The following is an 8,665-nucleotide window of genomic DNA, read 5'->3' as shown; positions in this document are numbered from 1 at the left end:
ATCGCTGTGACGACATGGTTCAACCAGCTGTAGAGTCACGTGAGGTCATTTCAGACCCTTTCCTTTAGTCATACCTGTCACACTCCTTTTGCCACACACAAAACATTGTTTACAGTTCCAGAGGTTAAGATAGATATCTTGGGTGGGGGTGGGGATATTCATCCTTCCATATATGCCCAACATTTACATCATTACCAAGACAGGAAGGACTGCATTCAACCCTGAGACCCAACGCCCAGTCTCCAGTGTCTCCTCCAGCTGAGCACTTGGGCCCACTGGGTATGTTCCAACAGTTAGGCAAACACAGTTGAGCAGCACTAAAGTCTCTTTATGGATAGATGTCTCGGAGTCGCTACCATGCTCTGCACTCCAACTTCAAGCTCTCTGAGAGTTACTGAGATAACAGCAGCCCACACTGTGGTGTGGACACTACTGTCCAGGACAGCCTGCCACATTCACTGTCTGCAGAAAAGAACTTCAGCTCTCAGAGAGCTTGCAGTGGGACGAGAAAGCCTCAGCTCTCTGTTTCCTCATTCAGAGAAAACGCCTCCGAGGTCCCTGAGTTAGAGGTTCCTTTGGAGAGAGGGCAGAGTTCATATCGGCCACGCTGGCTGAAATGCCTCACACTGTCCAATAAAGAACACAGCAGCCGTCTGCAGCGGTGAACTGGGAGGCATCATCCATATCTGGAGAAAGGTCATCTGTGTGAGGAGAAGAGACAATGCCAGGGCCTGGGTGGGCTCACAGTGATCTCACTGCAACAGACAAAAGGTAAAGGAGGGTGTCATCACTTCAGTAAGCTGAAGTGGTTTATACCTCTGAGTTTGCTTCTTCCTCTGAAGATGAGGTAAGGTCTCATCCTCACAGTACCTGACATTCAGGGCAGAGGCTCAGGATCCTCCATCCTGACAGTGCGTAGAAAAGAATGCACGGCTCATCTCCTGCCAAAGCTAGCAACCGGGAACAGGTCTGTCAGCCCACATTCAACCTCAATCTGAGCCCAGTCTTGAGAAGGCCTTCTGACTGCAGGTCCTCATAATGACCACCAGAGGGAGTAGCTCTCGTTGTCGAAGGCTGATTTTCCTCTTCCAATTCCCCTCTACCCGCACCCTCTCACTTCTTGGGTTTCCGAGCCTGGGGATTTCACATTCAAGGGAAGGTGTGGGGTGCTGCTCTAGTTAGGGAATGGAAAGTGTGACAAAGGACAAAGAAAATGCTGGATCTCGATGGGTTTAGTAAGGACTCAAACGGAACCTTAATTCTACATTTAAAACTCAGTCTAGCAGTAGCCAGGATATGATGGCGTACGCCTTTACTCAGTACATTGGCCATGCTGGTCTGAAATGGCTCCTAATGTCCAAGTAAAGAACAGGTGGCCAACCAGGTGATGGTGGAGCTCGTCAGCACTTGAGAGGCAGCGGGAGGTGGATCTCTGAGTTTGAAACCAGTCTGGTCTACAAAGTGAGTTCCAGGACAGCCAGAGCTACATAGAAAAATCTTGTCTTAAAAAAAACAAACAACAACAAAAAACAAAACAAAACAAAACAAAAAACTCAAAAAACACAAACCAATCCAACCCAACCAACCAAAGAAAACTCACTATATATCAAAAGGCATTAAAACACATTCTGCAAAACCCAGAGTTAAAGCCCTGAAAATTTTAATTCTTTTTTTTTTGTTTGTTTGTTTTCTTATTTTTCCAAGACAGTGTTTCTCTGTGTAGCCCTGGCTGTCCTGGACTCACTCAGTAGATCAGACTGGCCTCAAAGCCACAAAGATTTGCCTGCCTCTGTCTCCCAAGTGTTGGGACTAAAGATGTTCATCATTACTGCTCATCTGAAATTCAGTTCTTTTTTTTTTTGGTTCTTTTTTTCGGAGCTGGGGACCGAACCCAGGGCCTTGCGCTTCCTAGGTAAGCGCTCTACCACTGAGCTAAATCCCCAGCCCCTGAAATTCAGTTCTTAATGGAAAACAGAAGTAGGAAAAGATATCTGTCTAATGAAAGATGATTCATGTGGGTACATTGAAATTTTATATAATTTGTTCATCTAAATAAGATTAAAAAGACAAGCCCAAAACGGAGCGATGAACAGTCCATGTTACCATAACAACTGCATTCTAAAGTCCTTCAGAGAATGGGGAGATGGTTCAGTCGGTCATCTACTTGCTGTGCAAAGGTGAGGCTCTGAGTTCAGACCCCTGACACCCGTATAAGAAGCTGCACAGAGCGTACCTGGGACCCCAGACCTCACCTGTGATCCTAGGAAGGCAGAGGCAGGAGGACAGGGCCTTTACGTCCATCTGGTCTAGCTGGATTGGTAACCTCCATGTTTACCTCAAAAACTGAGATGGACAGCATTTGAGGAAGGCACCTGGTATCCGTCTCCATGTGCACACACACACATCTGAGCCTGCATGCCCACGGAAAACCCTCACGGGTACACACAAGTGCACACATGTAACCCCGTTACTCTGGAAGCTGAGGTAGGAAGGCTGTCATGAGCTTAAGGCCAGCATGGGCTCTTTAGTGAGCTCTTGGCCAGCCAGGGTTCCAGAACAACATCCTGTCAAACAAACAAACAACAGTGTCTTCAAATACAGAGTTTCAAAAGCTCTACAACACTGTAAAGAAATGGGGAAAGTTAAGCCTAAGCTTTTCACAGAAAAGGAATAAAGGAATTAATTAAGAAAGATACTCAACTTCAGTGATGAGGAAATGCAAAATGAAAGCATTTTATACCCTGGGCAAAAACAAAACAAAACAAAACAAAAATGTCTCAGTTCCATCCAGTGCCAGAGAGGAGGAGGATCCAGGGGCCTTGTGTCCGTTTGGAAAATAGTTTGGTTGTCCTTCCCAACTTGGATATTCACTGCCTCTTGGATTCAACAGTAGTTTTGAGACTGTGGGAGGGAATGAAAAATCGAGGGCTGAAACCACCAGAAAGTGGGAGCCATCTTCTGTAGGAAAACGGCTGTGCAGAAAATGGCTCTGTAATGTTTGGAACATTTCTGTCAAGAAATGGCTAGAACAGGAAATACCCAGAAAATGATACCCAATGACCAGTGTGCTAAATCTTACTAGTTGTTAGGGAGATAACTAAGCACAGAGAACATTCATCCACATGGTTCCTATGCACTGGGGCTGAAGCACAGTGGTAGAGTGCTTGCCTAGCATGGGCAAGGTCCTGGGTTCAATCCCAGCATCACAAAAACAAAACAAGGGTCACAGAATGGAGAAAGACCAGTAGCAACCTGAATTCTTGTATCATGCCTGTGTCTCCACTTCAGAAAACCATGATTTGTGGTTATACCATGGCCCACCAACTCCTTTCCCAAGCACATAGCTCAGAGAAGGGAACAAAAAGGTGTTCCACAGGGTGTACAAGGAGCTAGCAGGATGGCTAAGCAGATAGAGGGGCTTGCTGCTGGGCCCAAACCTGAATTTAACCCCAGAACCTATGTAAAAGTGGAAGGAGAGAATTGGCTCCACAGAGTTGTTCTCTGACCTTCACACGTATGCTGTAGCAGGCATACACCACCACCCACAAGATAAACAACTCTTATAATAAAGATTACTTTTTAAAAGATGTGCGAGAATTTTTCACAGTAGAAGCAGGCAGATCTCCATGAGTTCGAGGTGGGCCTGATCCTCAGAACTAGTTCTAGGGCAGCCAAGCTACACAGAGAAACCTGTCTCAAAAAACGAACAAAGAGGGGGAGGTTAGAGTAATACAACTCATGCAGCCAGAAACTATCAGCAGGAAAATAGATTACATAATAGTCACACCATGAAATACTGTACAGCAAGAGGTACCCCACCAACATACAAGATGGATGACTCAAAAGTAAAATCTTGAGCCAAGCAATCAGTCTCCAAAGAGTACGTGCTGTATAATTCTCTTTTATAAAGTTCAAAAACCCAGATAAGACTGGGGTGGTGCCCACCCACAGTCCCAGTACTTAGGAGTTAGAGGCTGGTAGGTCAGGAGTTCAAAGTCATCACCGGCCGTGTGTCTAAGGTCACCTGGGCTCATGAGATACTGCAGAAGCAGTTGGGTCTCTGTAAATTCAAGGCTAGTCCAGCTTGCAGAGCAAGTTCCAGGACAGCCAGGGCTGTTACACAGAGACACTCTGTCCTGAAAAAGGGGGCGAGGCAAGAATATATTTAAAAACACTAATATTGGGTTCTCAGTACTGAGTCAGGAAATGGCTCTTGCCCTAACCAAGAGCCCAATGCAATTGGTACCCAATTACAAAGAAAAATCAGTCTTTTCCAATGGAGTCTTCCCAGGGGTATTTGCTACTCTTCAGTGTAGGCCTGATGCCCAGGTGTAGATGACCTACGTATGCAAGACAAACTTAATGACATCTGTGTAGACTTTTGCCTCAATGTGTTTTGTTTAATTTTGTTTTGTTTTTTAAAGAGAGAAAAAGAAAAGGTGTGTTATTTGGTGGGTAGGGTTAGGGAGATGAGGAGAATCTGGGAGGGGTTGGGGGAAGAGAAAATTACGGTCAGAATATATTGTATGGGATTTTTTTTTCAATTGAAATTGAAAGTTGGGATGGAGTGGTGCATGGTGATCTCTGAGTTTGAGGTTAGCCTGGTCTACAGAGTGAGTTCCAGGACATCCAGGGCTATGCAGGGAAACGATGTCTCAGAAACTGAGAGAGAGAGGGAGAGAGAGAGAGCGAGCAGAGAGAGAGAGAGAGAGAGAGAGAGAGAGGAGAGGGGAGGGGGGAGAGGAGAGAGAGGAGAGAGAGAGAGAGCAGAGAGGGAGAGAGAGAGAGAGAGCGAGAGAGCGGAGAGAGAGAGAGAGCGGAGAGGGGAGGGGGGAGAGGAGAGAGAGAGAGCAGAGAGAGAGAGAGAGCGAGCGGAGAGGGGAGAGGGGAGGGGGAGAGGAGAGAGGAGAGAGGAGAGAGGAGAGAGGAGAGAGGAGAGAGAGAGAGAGAGAGAGAGAGAGAGAGAGAGAGCCCATCAGTGATGGTCGGTCGGGCAGAGTGCTTGCCTGTGGTTCACAAGGCTTTGGCTGCCATCTGAAATATACATAGACCAAGTGTGGTTGTGCACACCTGTTAACCCAGCACTCACGAGGTAGAGGCAGGAGGACTAGAAACTCAAGGTCATCCTTGGCTAGATAGTAAGTCTGAAAATAGCCGGGCTAGAGGAAAATTTGTCTTTTAAAACAAAGCATGTGTAGTGGAGGAGGGGAGCTGGAGAGAGGCTCAGTGGTTAGGAGCACCTGTTGGTCTTGCAGAGGACCAGGGTTTGATTCCCAGCACCCCCGTGGGGGCTCCCAATCATCCATAACTCCAGGTCTGGGACATCTAACAACCTCTCCTGACCTCTGAGGGCACCAGTCACACATGTGGTGTGTTTGCATACATTCAGGCTACACATATAAAAATGAATAAATCCAGAAAAGAAAAGCAGAGATGAGGATGGCGGTCATCTATGGGAAGGGAAGGCGCCGTGAAGGGTGGGCACAGGAGGGACACTGGCCATGTTCTTCCTGCTTATTGGTCACTTACAGAGCGAGGCAGCAGGAGTGGTTTTATTTTTGTGAAAATTGACCACTTGGTACACACGTGGGTTTTTGTCTGATGGTTGGTGATGTGGCGGGGTGAATGTGCCAAGTTCCACATGTAATGGAGTGGTTTTCTCGGAGCAGGTGTAAGCCTTAAGGTGGGGCTTAGAGGGAGGCCTTAGGTCACTGGAGATAAAAGCATTTTCTTTATAAATTTTTTATCTCAGCTTTATTTCTTTTTGTTCTTGTTTTTGTTTTTTGTTTGTTTTGTTTTGTTGCTGAAATAGAATCTGACTATGTAGCCCCAACTGACCTGGAACTTGCTGTGTAAACCAGGCTGGCCTTGAAATCACAGACCCCAGTGCAGGCATTAAAGGCAAGCGCCACTACTCATGGGCCCAGATCAGAGACTTTGTTGAAGAGACAGAAGATAGACCAACACATGTGATACATTTAAAACCAATTTCCACCTTCACAGAGACAAAAATCCTTTTATCCGGTGTGTGTGTGTGTGTGTGTGTGTGTGTGTGTGTGTGTGTGTGTGTTTATCTGTGTATGTGTGTTTATCTCTCTCTTTCTCTGTGTGTGTGTGTGTGTGTGTGTGTGTGTGTGTGTGTGTGTGTGCAGATGCACATGAGTACTGGTGTGTCAAAGGTCAGCTTTGGCACCACAGGATAAACTGAGTCAGGCAGAAGGTGTGGCATGGGGACTGGGGTGAGTGCTGAAAGTAGCTGATGGGCTTTAGCATTAAGAGGAGCTGACGGAGGTCAGTCCAGAGTGTGGCTGACGAGGGCTGCTGCCTATGGCAGCCAGCAATTAGTGAAAAAGAAAAGGGGTAAATCACACACACACACACACACACACACACAGAGATACACACACACATACACACACACACATACGCACACACACACAGAGTGGTTGAAGCAAAGGCAGACTCCAGCATTTCTTTCCTCTTAACACTTTTTATCCACTTTAGACAAAATTTTTCTGTTTATCAAGTTTAATCACTACAAAAAACATATTCTTCAAAAACAGATTAGAATCATGACACAAGGGGAAATTAAACAGGATTGTTGATTATGTATTTCTTTTCTGAAACTTGTATCTAACCAAACGATTCTCATCTATCTTTCTCTCTACGAGCTCACTGTAACCCCAAAGCAGAAATTCTTTTGTCAGAGATTAACAAAGTTTGGGCGGGCCGAGTCTACAGTAGCAGGTCTCCTGTACTTGGCTGAGGATAATCTGACTTACCAAGGAACAGGTCCTCTATCTCTCATCTTATTTTTGAAATCTTGATCAGCTAGACGGGTTAATCATCTGTTCTCTCTTCTTATAATGGAATTGTTTATTCATAACCTTTCTATTTCATGGTGCACACTAAAAACATGTTACCACATCCCTAGATCATAAGACCGAGGAACTCAGGCCCAGCCTAGAGTGAATGCTTCCTTTGATCTTTAACCTGTCCCAAGATTATTTTTCTTTCTACTTCAATTGCATGCTTGTAAGGCATGAGCGCTCACTGTGTTCCTGTTCAAACTCATGCAATTCTTGCTGTTCTGTGAAGAAGGGGCACATTCTATTTTTGATTCTGACTTTAAACTTTCTATCAACTATCCTGACTTCCCGAAATCACTTAAATCAAGCTAACTTCCTAAAATTCCTTACATCAAGGAATTTCAGCATTATCTCAAGAACTTTCATCTCATGTTGATCTGCAGGAAACTTTCCCAGGAAGTGATCACACCCTGCTATGGGCAGTGAGGGTCTCCCAGTCTCCACTGACACAGAAGGAAGTGAATGAGGAGTATGACAGTGACAAACCTGAGAAGGCGCATCAGTAGTAAGAGGTAACCCTGGAATGAAGTCTTCAGAGCCATGGCTTTGCAGAGTATCCCCATCCTCGTAGCTGAGCAAGAGGGAGGGCCATCTCCAGGGAGCTTCTCCTGCATGGCTCCTGACACTAGTGCCTGCAGAAGCCAGAGGTGTCAGATCCCCTGGACCTGGAACTGCAGGTGGTTGAGAACTAAGCTGCATGGGTGCTGGGGCCAAAACTTGAGTCCTCTGTAAGGTCAGTAAGCACTCTGGACTGCCGAGCCATCTCTTCACCCCCAAAGGGAAACATTCAGAAGAATGAATAGACTTAGTCATGGGTGGACATGGCTGGAGGAAAACAAAAGCTCTAATGTGACTCTGGTTATAGCATCAGCAACCAGAGAAGTGAAATTCCCCTTTGCTATGGTGTAAAGGTAGAGCTGGCCCAGACAGGGCATGGTAGTTGGGTTCAGGGAGACGTGCAGGCTATGAGGGACAGTCAAGTAACCACCGAGGTCTTCAAGTCTAGGGCCAGGTGGAGGGAGAGGTCAGAGCTGGAGGCTCCAGGTCTGGAAGACCTTTCTACAGAGACAGGAAACAAGCTACCAGCCTGAACACAACCTTCAAGAGGCAAGAGGAATCAAGGTCCGGTATAACGGTATCCACCTCTAATCCCAACAACACTGGGGAAGCAGGGGCTAGCAGCCATCTTGATCTAGAGTAAGCAGAATGAAGGAGCCCAAGGAAGAGTAGCTTGAGAGCCCGGAGGCAAAACTGGAGGAAGAGGCTTCAGGAAGTGCAATGATCCAAGGTGACAGAGCCTGCTGACCCTCAGTAGCGAACCTGTCAGCACAGCTTTGTGGAATGATGTTGTGAGAACTGTGGAGCTGAGGACCTACACGGTGTGGGTATGGAAAGACCACTGCCCCTCCCGCCCCTCCCGCCCCTCCCGCCCCTCCCGCCCCTCCCGCCCCTCCCGCCCCTCCCGCCCCTCAACACGGTCTTTCTGAATTCCACTGCTTAGTTAAGCAAAGGGAAGGCAGATGGAGAAGATGTGGGCACACGGGGCTTTCCCATGAGAGCTATTGCAGCTTGTTCGGGCAGGGAGAGCCGTGGACATGTGAGAAGCGAGGACGGTATTGGGCAGAGCTGAGGGGTCGTCACTCCATTCCCCTTGGGCTGTGGTTCTCAACCTTCCTGATGCTCTGACCATTTAGCACAGTTCCTTCTCATGTTGTAGTGACCCCCCCAATCATAAAATTATTTGTGTTGCTACTTCATAACTGTAATTTTATTACTGTAAGAGAAGGGTGTGGGTG

Source organism: Rattus norvegicus, chromosome 1, assembly GCF_036323735.1.
Source record: "Rattus norvegicus strain BN/NHsdMcwi chromosome 1, GRCr8, whole genome shotgun sequence".
Lineage (NCBI taxonomy): Eukaryota > Metazoa > Chordata > Mammalia > Rodentia > Muridae > Rattus > Rattus norvegicus.
Note: the sequence above shows the minus strand (reverse complement) of the source record.